Source organism: Glycine soja, chromosome 15 (genome assembly GCF_004193775.1).
Source record: "Glycine soja cultivar W05 chromosome 15, ASM419377v2, whole genome shotgun sequence".
Lineage (NCBI taxonomy): Eukaryota > Viridiplantae > Streptophyta > Magnoliopsida > Fabales > Fabaceae > Glycine > Glycine soja.
Window position 1 is genome coordinate 23,772,208 of NC_041016.1, and position 15,986 is coordinate 23,788,193.

General features: G+C 32.3%; 1 pseudogene; it reads right to left on the minus strand.

The window, feature by feature from the left end:
• Nucleotides 1-2,698: 2,698 nt before the first annotated feature.
• On the minus strand, nucleotides 2,699-13,093 carry LOC114385982 (annotated as a pseudogene).
• Nucleotides 13,094-15,986: the final 2,893 nt, after the last annotated feature.

Sequence of the window (15,986 nt, forward strand, 5' to 3'; positions counted from 1 at the left end):
TTTTCTCTTGAGGATCAAGCACAACTCTCTTTGAGGTTCTATTATTACTATTAAATTCTGTATTTGTTGATATTGATCCATGCATGCTTAGTGCTTGATTAATTGTCTCTGCACTTAATTTATGTTCATGCTTAATGATCGTTCATGATTAATTGGTGTATGTGTTGCTTAATCACATAATGAATGCCTTGTGTTAAATTTCTCTTAGTAATTTAATTTAGGGTTGGATTAAGTGGTTGAACTAATAAAGGATAAATCTCCGTAACCTAGGATAAGAGACTTGCTTGTGAATCAAGGGGAAACAACGTGTTTCAATTCTGATATTTTCTATTTCAAATTTACTCACTGTTTAATTTACAAAAACAAACAACCCCCTCCCCCAATTCGTTACTATTTTAGTACTATCTGTTATGAACGTTTGGTTGACCATTGCTCGTTGGGAGACGACCTAGGATCACTTCCTAGATACTGCATTTTTAATGTTTATTTGATTCGGGTACGACCTCGATCAATGATATAACATGATAGTTAGACATGTGTATTGTTAATTGTGACTTAAGAATGATGTGTTACTTGATGAGTCGTGGACATGGTTGTCAAGCTCTAGAGTCAACTCGTATACTCTTACGAGTTTAAGAGTTTACTTCGGCCCTGCGAGTCGACTCGGAAGCAAACTCGTTTTTGGGCAGACTCGAAGAGGACTCGGTGGATGTTAGTCGGTGAAAATGACTAACTTTTGTGTATAAAACTTGTGTATATTGTATCAAACTTCTCCAATTTATAGTTGTTTTGTAATATTATAAGTACTTTCTGTTAAATATAGGTAATAGATGATTTATACTTTTGTTTTGTATGTTTAATAATCAATTTCTCTCAATTTTAGGTTAATTAGGCAAATTGGCAAAAATGTTATTTTCACCTTCTCGCTAAGCCAATCTGCTGGCTTAGCCAGCATTCGCTAAGCACGACACTCAGTGGCTAAGCGCGAGGAAGAATCCAGAAGAAGATGAGCTGTCAGGTTCGCTGAGCGCACCGCTTCAACTCATCCGCTAAGCGAGAGAGGTGCGCTAAGCCAAAATCCACTTATGCGTGCTAAGCGATTCAGATTTGCGCTAAGCGCGCGAGCACGAACCAACCCATCTATTTAAGCTTGAAATCAAATTTTGTGTAGGAGTTTGGAATTTTTTCTTGAGAAGCCTTTGCATGCACCAGAGTCTGGCCTTGGCTTGAAGCTTTTGCATGTGTAGAAAGTTCTAGAGAGAGAAAGGTCCAAGTTCCAAAGAGTTCTGAGAGATTTTGTTGTGAGAAGATCTGTAGAGACGAGAGCTCGAAGCGAAAGCCATTCTGAGAGCTTGAGATGAGTTTATGAGTGATTGTGAGATCCTAGAGGTGGAGGAGACATCCTCACCACTTGTATTTTTGCAATATTTCATCTTGTTCTTCTCTGTGTTGTAAAGGAGGTTTCCGGACTATGGAAAGCTAAATCCTCTGTTGGATCCTCCCTATAGGTACCTGATGTAAATATATTTCTATCTATGCAATGATGTTTTGTGTGTTCTCTGTGCTATCTGCTTTTCATTCTAGTATGCCTTTACCTTGATCACGTAGATGCATGCTTTGTTAGGGTCATTCAACAGTGGAAATTGGTCTGATTCTAAAGTCCTTGATAGTACGGGGCTAAGTTGTTGTAGTGTCACGAGGAATCGAGGTACAAGAACTTAGTTGTGTATATGTGTCTTAATGCGGTCCTGGTTGAGTTTAGTCTTACAAGAGGAATCTGTGAATGAGGCTTGATCAGGATTAGGCTAGGCTATCATGAGGAATCGGGGTCTAGCAGTCCAGGAGACAACATAGGAATACATGAGCATTGTTAGATAGAGAACATCCGTTTTAGCATCAGGAACTTATTAGGAAGACCAACACGTTCTCTACTTGTTTTTACACAACATTTCTCTTGCGTGATTTTCTTTCTTTTTGCATAGATAGTTTATATACCTGTTCATAACCATAATCATCTTTTCATACCAGACACCTATTTACCGAAATAGCTTGCCAGATAACACAAGTTCCCCGAGAGTTCGATACTCGGTTCTTACCGTTTTATACTACTTGTGTGATCCGATACACTTGTCGGCTGTGAACAGTGGACTCGGAGTGGACTCGTGTAAACTCGTGAGTCTGGACCGAGTCACACGAGTTTAGTTGGAAAAAAAATTCCCACAAAATGACGTCGTTTTTGTGCAATTGTGTTGTGTCTAGTTTAGGGATTTGCTTCGTGCTTGCTCGTGCATTTTGTCTTTCTCCCTCAAAGCCTTAGACCATAGGAGAGTTGGAGGAGTTACTGCTTAGAGCCTCAGACGAGACGACACTAGAGTGCGATCCATGACACCCAACACCAGACGACACGTGACACGGCGGCATGCAGTGCGGACGTGCGATGGTTACCTTATTTTGTTGGAAGATGTGAGTCCCACGAGGTCCACGACGAGCTAGAGAGAAGTAGAAGCCACAAGTTTGGGTGGGTAAGAATTTTTGAAATTTCATGGTGTTAGGCTGTTAGCTTAGTGCTCTAAGTCTCATTTCTGTTGTTGACTTGTTGTGAACTTGTGAACTTGCTGTGAACTAGTTGATTAAATTAATAGAGTAAGAATGTGAACTAACAATAAAAATGCTTGCTCAATGCTTAAGTTATTATGAATCAAAGAGCATGTGGTGGAATCACAGAGCATAGCTCAATAGACCCGTAATGCAGCAACTCCTCTATCATTTGCTCGATGTGGTCCTCTTCAAGAGGCTTGAACTGCTAAGCATTTTCCACCTTAACCTTCTTGAAAACCCAATTCCTTTTTGCTTCTTGCTCCTCTTCTTGTCTCTTTTGTGGCAACAACAATGTCTCAGTTTCGTTACTCTTCATGGAGAAGTTACTCGTAGAGGAGATGATGACATATGGTGAAGCCACTGTCTAAGGCTCTGCCTGTGAATTGATGGCCTTGTCATTTGCAAAGAAGCCATGTAGCACCTATGCAGTTTTGCAGTTAAAGTTGCTGAGAGAAGCTTGGAAGATGATGACTAAGATGCATTGGGGTTGTAAGGGAAGTTTGTTCTTGCTCTTGTGCCTCACATTAGCCTTACTGCTTCATCATAGGCTCTAGTTGCATCCTCAACAGTTTCAAAAGTTCCTAGCCATATCCTAGTTTTCTTGCACATTGGAAGAAAGTTTGAATCAATAATGTTTCAAGACATTGTCAAATACTATACGTAAAAATCTTTTTAATGGAGATTCAAACATTGGTTTGACATGCTGTCACACACTAAATATGAAGATTTTTTATTTAACGGAGGTTGATACTTGATACATTGGTTTGCCATGGACAAATTTCTTTTACTTGTTATGCATATTTTTTTATGAAGTAGACTCTTACGAGTCTACGAGTCAACGAGTTGACTCTACGAAGTTCTCACGAGTCTGCGTAGACTCTCGATATTGATAACCTTGGTCATGGAGATACTTTGGCGCCTGATGATTGATGGGCTGATGATGACAATGGTGTATGTTGATTGAATCTTTATGCAATGCTTGATGAACTGATGATTATTATGAGATATCCTGTTATGAGAATTCTAAGACTTATGCTTTATGTATGATTTCTACATGTTTATATTATATGTGTGATGATAGTGAATCATGAGTTTTATCCCATTTTAGTATGCTTGTTTTTGGTAAGCTTACCTTTGTGTTGTTGCACGTGTGGTCCATGCCTATGGCGATCCTGTATCTGGCATGCGTGGGAGCAGATGGATAGAATGTGGTTTCGTGTCTTTGGAGGCTTCATGGATATGTGTATATGGATGTGAAGACGCGTATCCATTTTTGTTTCCTTTTTAAAGTTATATATAGTGTTGACTAACTTAGAGTTTATGTAGTTTATCCTTATAGTGTGGTTTATGTTTATATGCATATTCTGAGGAGATTTGGATTACTATGACGTTGAATATATATCATGTGATGTTTTTATTTTGGAATTGTGTGTTTAGCCTTTGGCCTTTGAAATGCGAAAAGTTGACAAGTGTTTTCATAATCAAATTAATATAAAAGTTTTATATGAATTAAAAATAAAATCTTCCACTTTAATTAGTTCCTAGTTTTATGTAACAATGGCAAGTCGTTAAACTTATGTCATATGATAGAAGGTTCTATTAATAGGAACCATTTCTATCTTGCCAACCAGCTCAAATTTAAAAGATGGAGGTCTTTTGCTCCCAATCCCCCTTGATCTTTAGGAAGACATACACACTCCCATGCAACCATGATATCTTCTGATATTCAGACCACCCCTGCCACAAAAGCTTATGTTAAGTCTATTGTAGCAATGAAATCACCTTTCTTGGAGTTTTGTAGAATGAGAAAAAGTATAAGGATATGCTCAATACCGAATTAATCACGACTAGTCTCCCCCCAATTGATAAGTGCTTCACTTTCCATCCTATCAATATTTTTTCAAACCTCTCAATAATTGGTCTCCAAGTATTGCACAATCTCGGGTTGACACCAATGGGAACATCTAAGAAGTTAAATGGTAAAGTTGCAATGGAGGAAGGATTCTGCCGCCACCAAGAAAGGGCTATCCGCATTGACCCCCATAATATTACTCTTATGATAGTTGACCCTCAAGCCTGAGGTTAATTCAAAGCTTTTGAATATGGCTTTCAAAGCTCATAAGTTCTCCATGACCACTATCCAAGAGTGATCAGGGTGGGTAATTCCAAAATCAATAGTTTGAAGCTTATTGTGAAGAAAATGATATATGACCAATGTTTATAGTTACCCCCTTTGATATATCACCAAGTATGTTGTGAAGAAAGAGGTTGATTATAAAACCTATTTTGAAGTTAACACCATATAATTTGTATACGAGTAGGAAATCCAACATATATCATACGAGGATTTTTGGTTGCAAATATTTTGTATTAAATAATGGAAAAGTTCAATTAGGCAAGTTTGACCCTAAAATGGATAAGGCTATCTTTTTGGGTCTTTGCATAACAAATCATATAGTTTTCAATGAAAGAACATTAGTAGTTGAAGAATCTATACATATAGCATTTGATTAGACTAACCCCCATTAGGTGAGAAATGATATAGATGATGATTTTGTAGAGCTGCTTGGAGACACCTACACAAATGAAGGGACTAGGCATGAACACAAGGGAGAAAGAAATGTTGACACAAGCTATGAATCTACAAAGGAATTACTCAAAGAAATATTGACACAAGGGACCTCTTTCTGCATAACATGCTTGGTGATATATTAAATGGGGTGACTACTAGACATTCTTACAATAATTTGTGTATGTGTGCGTGTGTGTAATTCTATGGCTTTTGTGTCCCAAGTAAAATCAAAGTCCATTGATGTTGTATTACTAGATGAACATTGATTGTTGATGATGCAAGATGAATTGAATCAATCAAGATAAGTGATGTATGGGAACTTAGGCTAATAAGCAATGCTCACCAAGTAATTGGCAGCAAATGGATCTTTAGAAACAAAATGGATGAATTTGAAATCATTATAAGAAATAAAGCTCGTTTAGTATGCAATGGATATAATCAAGAAGAAGGTATAAATTATAATGAAACATATGTCCCTGTAGCTAGACTTAAAGCTATTAGACTTCCTCTATTTTTTTCTTGTGTTACGTACTTTAAGCCCTATCAAATGAATGTCAAAAGTGATTTTTGAATGGCTTTATAAAAGAAAAATATGTTGCACAACCTTTTCAAGCTTTATTGATTTTTATTTTCCTAATCATGTATATAAACTAAAAAAAGGCTTGGTATGGTTTAAGCAAGCCCCAAAATCATGGTATGATAGACTAAGCAAAAAATTTATTGATCAAAACTTTTAGATAAAGTTGATACAACCTTGTTTATTAAAAGAACAAAAATTGATAGGTTTAATTGCATTTTTTATCCTCGACTTTTTACTTTTGGAAAAATTTACCCCACCAAATTAGTTCCGTGCATTTTACTCTCAACTTTTGAAAAACTTACAAATTTTATTGTGTTTGTCCTTTAATTGACTAATGGTGAACTTGTTAGAACCAAAGAAAAGAAAGATGTCTAGCCCTTAAAAACCTCATAGTTTTGATGATAATAAAAATATTAAACTTTGGTGTGAACTAATTAAGTTTAAGTGGTACATGTTTTCTTGCGTCCAATGATGATATAGGTATTGTATTTCCTCACACACACACACTTCTCTTTTTCTACACAATTGATAAATATTTATAAAAATAATGATTTAAGAGTAAAACATATTATTTTTTTCAAGAGAAAAACTTATGAGAAAGATTAATAAAATTAATTTCTACATCATTTGAACACAAACATTATCTTGAGTACAAAAGGATAAAAGAAAATGAGAAACAAATTTTCAAAGTTTCTATAGTGAATTATGATGATAAATTTAAGAATACTTTAAAATATGATCCTAAAAAACTTAGTAATATTCTTCAATATTAAATTTATGCATTAAATTTATATGCTAAAATAGAATTTTATCTTATTTTAGGTTTCAATTTGGTTTCTTAAGTTTAAAAGTTTTACTTTAATCATTTATAGTGTATGTATTAGACTAAATTGATACTTCTATCAATTTTTGGTACTATCGGTTTAAGTTTGATTGATGTGGTATTTCTCATAATTTGTTATGTGTCACTAATTAAGTTGGCTAAATTTGTGCCAAAATTGATGGAAGACTAATTTAGTGTATTGAATAATTTTTTTTGTTATAATGATTAACCTTTTTAAACATATGGGACCAAACTAATACTTAAAATGTAAATAAGTGACCAAAATTTCGTTTTAATCAATTTTATTTTGGTTTCCCCCCAAATTTTTGGTTGAAGCTCATATAAGGCAAGTTGAGCACAACCCACAAGATTATACCAAGTTACAAATCATTTCATACGAGTAGTAAAGACATGTTTAAAAAAATGATTGTAGTTTCTTGTTTCTCTCTTTCCACAAAAAACAAACATGTGTTATGACTTTTAATCACAATTTTAAAACTCGAATTGTCCCGATGAGTTTGACCACAAATCAATGATTTGACTGGATGAAATCATGTAATCAATCAATTGTGATCCGATGTAATTTGATTGGATTTGTAGTTGAACTAATACTTAATTCATTGATCTAGGTTGAGTCACACATTTTTTTTCTTCAAATGACTTAAAACGACATTGCTTTGTTGTTGTATTGTGATTCTTAATTTGTTTATTTTAAATAACTTATTCAATTTGCTGTGTTTCAAGAGTGTCTATGCTTGATTGCTTTATGTACTGGATATTTTGATTTTGTTTATAAGTAGTGTTATTTTTGAAAAAAAATTTAAGACATGTACAAAGTTTCCATATTTTTTAATACAAACTAAATCTTATGGGTCAATAAAGAACTTAGTAGATTATTAATCCAATAACTCATAATCTTGATCCGGTGGATCACGGATTCATTTTTAAAACTATGCTCTTAACAGAATTTCAATTAAATATTGTAACTTTCACATCCACATGCATGTAAATCTCTCTACGCGGTCATCGCCCAAGTCCCAACCGCGTCTTTCAAAAGTGCACACTGCACACATGCAAAAATGACAGAAAACAAGGACAAATCACCACATGGCTATAGCCAAAGCGTTGAGATGGCGGAGTCGTAAAGTGAAGAATACCCATCTCTGATCTCTGTCTCTTTGGATGGTAAGATGATATTTTCCACAAACAAACCTATGCCAACTCAAGTGGCGACAAGCATTCAAATAAATGTCTTAATAAATAAAAAATATAAGTTTATTTTATCTATATAATTTTTATTAAAGAAAATTAAAATATTACTGTAAACATTATTTATATATTAATATTTAGTATCAATAAAACTATTTATCAATACAGTGGTAGTATATTGCATATATTATTAATATAAAATTTATTCTCAAAAACAATTATTAATATAAACTTGCAATATTTATGTTAATTATACCGATAGAAGCTAATCTAATCCTAAATTATGTTTGTTTTAATAAAACAACTGTCTAAGCGATGAGATAGTACGATTCATCTTTAGTTTTTTTTTTCTAAACTACACCTTTCCTCTCTTATCTTTTTTCAAACTATAAATGTTTTTGGAAAATTTCTCAATATATACCATTTTCATGTCGCATTAGAATCCCGACTTCCATACGGGCCTTTTTTAAAAAAAATTAATTTGTATGTTTAAATTTTTATTTTAATTTAAATTATTAAAATAATACAAATATTATATTATATAAATATATTTTTAATTGATTTTAAAAATACATTTTTATTAAAATAATTTTTTAATAATAAAATAATATTATTAAATATAATTACTTATCTCGTACTGTTTAATTTATATACGATATTTTATAGGTGAATATTTTTTTAAATCTGAATTTTGTCTAATAATATATTTGCTTTAGTAAAAAGATTAAAACTTTTAATATTATTAAAATAATATTTTTTATTAAAAAAATTAAAATTTTTAATATTATTAAAATAATATTTTGTTATTAAAAGTTAGCGGGAAAATAGAAAAAAATATGAAATTTTTTGACAACATGGTCATAACAAAAACAATTGTTTCAACATGCCTCCATCTTAAATTTTTCCTTACCCAAATGTAATTGTTTAAGTATTTTATTTATAATGTACTCTAATATTCTTTTATAAATAAATTGTTAAACAAAAAATATTATCATTTTTAAAAAAATCTAATGACATAAAAAAAACCATATTTTGTAACACAATAATATTAAAAATTTTAACTTTTTACTAAAGGAAATATGTTATTAGATAAAATTCAGATTTTAAAAAAATGTTCACCTACAAAATGTCTTATATAAATTAAATAATATAAGATAAGTAATTATATTTAATAATATTATTTTCTTATTTAAAAATTATTTTAATAAAAAATTATTTTTAAAATCAATTAAAAATATATTTATATAATATAATATTTGTATTATTTTAATAATTTAAATTAAAATAAAATTCAAACATACAAATTAATTTAAAAAAAGCCCGTGCGGAACCCGACTTCCCAATGCAGCATGAAAATGGTGTATATGGAGAAATTTTCTAAAAACATACGTGGTTTATAAAAAGATAGGAGAGAGGGTGTAATTTGGAAAAAAAAAAAAACCTTCATCTTTACTTATCCTAATGCTCCTTGCATATATTCTTTTTAATATAAAAACTTATATTATTAAAAGAAATTATGTGATTAGGAGTATTATATTATTATTTACTTAAATTTGTTTTACATCCTTGCAGATACAGTAGTTTTAATTTTAGTCTATGTAAAAATTACCTTTGCAATATTCATTATCACTTATTTTGATTTTTACTTTTAACAAGGATTAAAAAAATTATTTGTAAGAACTACTGTATAATTATTTGCAAAAACACAAAAACTATTCCTAAAAAAAAAATTATTATATTCTATGGGGATGGACGAAATAGCGTGGACTAGAAAAATTTATAGTTGTAAGAACTGAATAAAAATCAATATATTTTGCCGAGATATATAAAAATAAATTGATATATTTGCCAGGATGTAAATTATATTGTTACTATTCGTAGGTTCACAACAGAAATTAAAACAGGTGGCGACAAATATTATATATAGGGATAAAAAAATGCATAAGGACTTAAAACAAAACTTACTAGTTTTGTAAGACTTGAAAATTATTTAATATTTAAGCCTTGATATTTTAAATATATAAAGGTGTCAAACTTCTTCTCAGCCATCTGATCTACTAAATAAGAATCTTGCTAATCAATTAGTATATATTGATTGAAAATTAATAAATAAAAGTTTTTAATTAAAAAGTACCTCAAGGTTTATAGTGTAATAATAATATTTTATATAATTTTTTATTTGATGAATTTAGATTTGATCTTCTTAAATAAGGTCTAAAGTTCAAATTAATGAATGAGAAAAATATGATTGAAGGAAACTCCACTAAAAATGACTAGTTAAATTTTTTAGGAAAGATTAATATTTTTGTATGGACAAAATTAGTAGACAATTTACAATTTAGACTACTAATATATTACCAACTAAATATAATTTTTTATTTTTAATTCCTTAATAATCCTCAAAACACTTACACTTGTTAACATTTTAAAAAAGAAAATAAAAGAATGAGGTTAGCAATGGACTCCACAGAAAATCTTCTGCGTGTCAAAATATGTCATGGAACCCATGGCTATTGAGGGTGGCCAACATTTTCCTGATTTTAACGTTAAAGGCACAATTTAATTACTCACATTTCCAATGCCAAACTGAAGTTAAAAGAAGCTTAAAACCAATGAATGAGACAAAGAGGCGCCTTGGGACGGAAAGATCGAGGAGCAAGAGAAATAGTACAAAGAATTTCAGCATACATTGTTGATTACCTGCTTGTGACCACTAATAATGTTTTTGTGTTGCTATTAATGCTTGTTACTCAATGTTGTTCCATTTTTAACTAAAGAACAAAGGAAAGAGATTTAAATTCATTGTTGATTATGGTAACATGATTTTGTCAACAAAAAAAAAAATCAAAATATATAGCTTGGATTGGAGGGGACATGCCGGCCCCAATTTCTGCCTAGTGTTCAATAATCACAATATGAGCTTGACACCATTGCTCTCCTAGACGGTTGTGCATTACTGATTTTAAAATTGGTGGGAGGTACCCCATATTCATAGAAATTTCCAACAGCTCAAAAGAAAAAGAATGTTCCACAACAGCTAAATACAGAGTCAGGATGTTTAAAAACAGGAAAAAAAGAGAGAAAGAAATTGCCTCAATTGATCCAAGAAACTCATTATTTGAAAGAGCTGTGGACACTGGCTAAATTTATGGCTAAATTTATTTTAACTAAGTTATGTTAATCGCATATTATTATTGTTTCAAAATTTCAAAATATAGCACTAAAAGATATAAACACTGAATAATTAAAACCAAAAGTTTCAATTATTTCTTTTTTAATAAAATTTATCATATTTTTACTCTTTTTATTTTTATTTGTAAGACCCAATTAACAAATTCATCAAAATTAAGAAAAATAATTAATTTAGTTGATAATAATAATTTGTCCTAATTTTTTTTTCATAACTATCTTGTCATTTATAATTTTCTCTCTTTTCTAATTATTAGTCATTCTAATTTATTAGAAATATTTTAGTATAAAATAATTAATGTAATTTATGTCTTATAAAAAGTAAATAAAAAACACCACTTTCATTATCAACCTAGGGAGGGAGTATAAGAAATACAATTTTCCAACATCATTATCCTCGACCAGTAGTTTGTGATCTTGAAAGATAACTATTAAAGATAACTACTACCACCATTTTTTTTTACTATCATTTTTTTGAAATATTTTTGTTTCTATTATATATCATTTTGAAAGTTCAAGATGTTGGTTAATTTGAAAAATCGAAATGATACTGGATAAATCTGAAGTCGTGTATAATACTTTCAGATTGAATCAAATTTCGGGGTTCAACCAAAATTGTTCAATCGGATAAAATCAGAAGATTATAATTTAAGAGTTTTGTTTTGGTCTTGTATGTTTTGTCACCCGTTATACTTTCTGAACCAGAATGATTATTTATGATCAAAGAACAGGTGGTTTTTGGCGGTTGATGGAAGTTATTTCTTTTTAAAAACTGCCGTTGATGGAAGTTTTAGTAACTTCCATGTAACTTCCAACCGTTGATGGAAGTTTTAGTAACTTCCATGTAACTTCCAAAATTTGCCTAAATCGAACATCTCATTATTATATTAAAACAAGCGTGCACTCTTATTTTAACATAATAAAGAGATCAATTACACTAAAATGTCCAACAAACCTCCCCCATTTTAGTGTAATTACCGATCAAATCACCAAAGTCATAACATACAACAAACTACTGCATAGATGAAATATTGTGACGATTGAATTTCATCTTAGCAAATTACACGTTTCAAATATTAGAATATCAGGGTGTCACTAAGGATTGAACCATTTCTATTCATAATGAATACATGAAGATAATTTGCACAATAGTTTATAACATTACTCTTGCTCGACACTAATTTACTAGCCTGTGTCCCTATCCTTCATAAGCATATCAAAGCCAAGTCCCAGCTTCTTGAAGCGGCTAAACTTCATGCTTATATAGGTAGTTCTTTTCTTTCTTGCACCTGCAAATGCAATTTTTCAAAAGAACCATTGAGGAGTTATACTCCAACCTCCTTAACTTACAGAACCGAACACATACCTTTTGGGATACTTTTGATGATGTGTTCCAATCTCTACATGTTAAGCTTTCCACATTGAATTCAACACCTAATGTTATATTAGATGGGAATTGGGTATCTTAACATAAGAGATTTCAGATGGACTTTAATCCTAATCCCACAGCCGACCTTTTCACGAGATCTCTACTTAACCCTTTGGTTAAATGATCGGCCAAATTATGCTGAGTTCTCACAAACTTCACTGATATCACACCATGCATGATTAACTCCCGAACCATGTTGTGTCTAACACCCAAGTGTCTAGACTTCCCATTATACACTTGACTATATGCCTTAGCCAAAGTAGCCTGACTATCGCACATGATAGACATGGGAGGTATAGGTTTGGGCCATAATGGAATCTCATAGATCAGATTTCTTAGCCACTCAGCTTCTTTACCAGCTGCTGCTAAAGCTACAAATTCAGATTCCATTGTTGAATTTGTAATGCAGGTCTGTTTCTTGGATGCCCAAGAGATAGCACCTCCTGCAAGGAGGAATACCCAACCACTTGTGGATGAATAATCTTCCATATTGGTTATCCAACTTGCATCAGAGTAACCTTCAATAACCGAAGGAAATCCAGTATATGTCAAACCATAGTCAATGGTTCCCTTTAAGTACTTGAATACTCTATTCATAGCTTGCCAATGATGAGAACTGGGATTACTTGTAAACCTACTAAGTTTAGCAACAACATAAGCTATATCAGGCCTAGTACTAATCATTGCATACATGAGTGATCCTATCGCCCTTGAGTATTCAAGTTGAGACACTACTACACCTTTATTAGGTAATAGCTTCAGGTTAGGATCAATGGGAGTACTTACCGGAGAACAATCTTTAAAATTAAATTTCTCCAATATCTTCTCAATATAATGTGATTGAGAGATGGAAATGCCATTGTTTCCACGTTTGATCTTTATTCCTAAGATCACATCCGCCTCCCCCATATCTTTCATATCAAACTTAGAAGACAAAAATGCCTTAGTTTCATCAACTTGATCTTGGTCGGTACCAAAGATCAACATGTCATCTACATACAGACAAATGATAACTCCTTTGCCATGAGTATCAAACTTGCTGTATAGACATTTATTTGCTTGGTTTAGAACAAAACCACTAGACAACACAACCTCATCAAATTTTTGATGCCATTGTTTAGGCGCTTGTTTCAAGCCATAAAGAGATTTCATCAGTTTACACACCTTATTTTCATTTCCTGGCATATCAAACCCTTCAGGTTGTTTCATGTATATCTCTTCATCCAATTCACCATTTAAGAATGCAGTTTTCACATCCATTTGGTGAATCACCAGATTGTGGATAGCAGCAAGTGCTAACAACAGTCTAATAGTGGATATCCTAGCAACAGGAGCATATGTATCGAAAAAATCAATACCCTCCTTTTGCCTAAAGCCTTGGATAACCAATCTGGCTTTGTACTTGTCAACAGTACCATCCACTTTCATCTTTCTCCTAAAGATCATCTTACATCCTAATGGCTTACATCCAGGAGGTAAGTCAACCAATTTCCAGGTATTATTTTGCATGATGGAATCCATCTCACTTTGGATTGCTTCTTTCCAGAATACAACATCCCTTGAAGCCATTGCTTAACTAAAAGTCTTTGGGTTTTCCTCAACATTAAGGCAATATTGATATTGAAATTCAATATCATTCCTTAACCCTTCAACCAAATAGAGTTGAAAGTCATCACCAAATGACTTAGCCTTTCTTTCTCTCGTACTCTTTCTAGTTTCAGTACTAGTTGAAGGTATATCCTCAATATTAACTGAGACTTTCGACATGGAATTCATGTCCTTTGGCCTAGGTATAGATGTAAATCTTTGTTCATCAAAGATAGCATCCCGTGACTCTATAACCGAGTTCACAGCAACATAATCATTAGATTATAGCACATAGAATCTATATGCTTTAGAATGTTCAGCATATCCAATAAATATGCAATTTATACCTCTTTCACCTATGGTTTTCCTTTTAGGTTCTGTAAGCCTGACTACAACCCTACATCCCCAAATTTTGAGATAACTCAAATTTGGTGTCTTTTTGTGCCAAAGTTCATATGGGGTAACCTTATTCCTTTTGTTAGGAATTCGGTTCAACAAGTAACAGGCTGTCAACATAGCCTCACCCCAAAATCCTTCACTTAAACCCGAATAGGATAACATGGAATTCACCATTTCTTTCAAGGTTCTATTCTTCCTTTCGGTTACACCATTTTGTTGTGGTGTATAGGGAGCTGTAGTTTGATGTATTATTCCAGTAGATTGAAAATAAACCGGATCATAATACTCACCTCCCCTATCCATACGAAGAGTTTTGATTAGCCCATTTGGATGAAGTTCTACCTCTTTCTTATAAATTTTAAATTTATCAACAGCTTCATCTTTTGTATTTAATAAATATACATAACAATACCTTGATGCATCATCAATAAAAGTAACAAGATATTTTTTATGACCTAATGATGGAGTAGCATGCAAATCACACAAATCACTATGAATAAGGTCTAAGACTTTAGTCTCACTTTTAACATCCTTAAAAGGTTTCCTAGTGATCTTGGTCAACATGCAAGTTTTGCATTTTTCAATGTTCATATCAAAAGGAGGAATCATACTTGTTTTTGACATATCTTTTAATCTTTTGTAATGAACATGTCCTAATCTAGCATGCCAAATTTCTGATTTTGTCATATTAGTTATAGAACTACACGAGGCCATACAAACAAAAGGAGGAATCATACTTGTTTTTGACATATCTTTTAATCTTTTGTAATGAACATGTCCTAATCTAGCATGCCAAATTTCTGATTTTGTCATATTAGTTATAGAACTACACGAGGCCATACAAACAGATTCAAGAACAAAAGGAACATCAATGTTTAATTTAAACATTCCATTACAATGATAACCAAATCCAACAAACGAACCATGTCTTGACAAGATGTACTTGTCACTTTCAAGTACTTGCTTGAAACCACAATTATTTAAAACCATACCAGACAATAAGTTCTTACGAATACCAGGTACAAATAAGACATTATCCAAATACAAACTTTTTCCGGAAGTAAAAACTAAATTCACACAACCTAATCCTAGGATTGGTTCAGTTGCAACATTGCCCATCTTCACAATAGAGCCATCATCGATTGGTCTAAATTCCTTGAACCAACGACGATCTTTGCACACATGGCTTGTTGCTCCCGAATCAAACCACCAAGCAACGTCATCATCCTGCACATAGAATGCATCAGATATTAGTGATACATAATTTGAATTCGTATTCGAATTAAAATTATTCACTACAATCTGACCTTGTTGCTTTTCAGGATCATTAGACCCACTTGGACCAGCCTTGTTCTTTCCTTTGAACACCCGGCAATCCCTCTTTAAATGACCAGGTTTCCCACACTTCCAACATGACAATTTTGTCTGTTTGTTTGGACCTTTGTTCTTATTTCCTTGAAATTTTCGTTTGTTACCTTTAGCATTGTAATTTTGCTTAATTGTTCCACTTTCCTCTACCATATTAACGGAAGAGGAACCTGCTACGTTTTTATCATTGACTTTGTCAATTTCCTGAGCCCTCAGCGACTCCTCAATCATG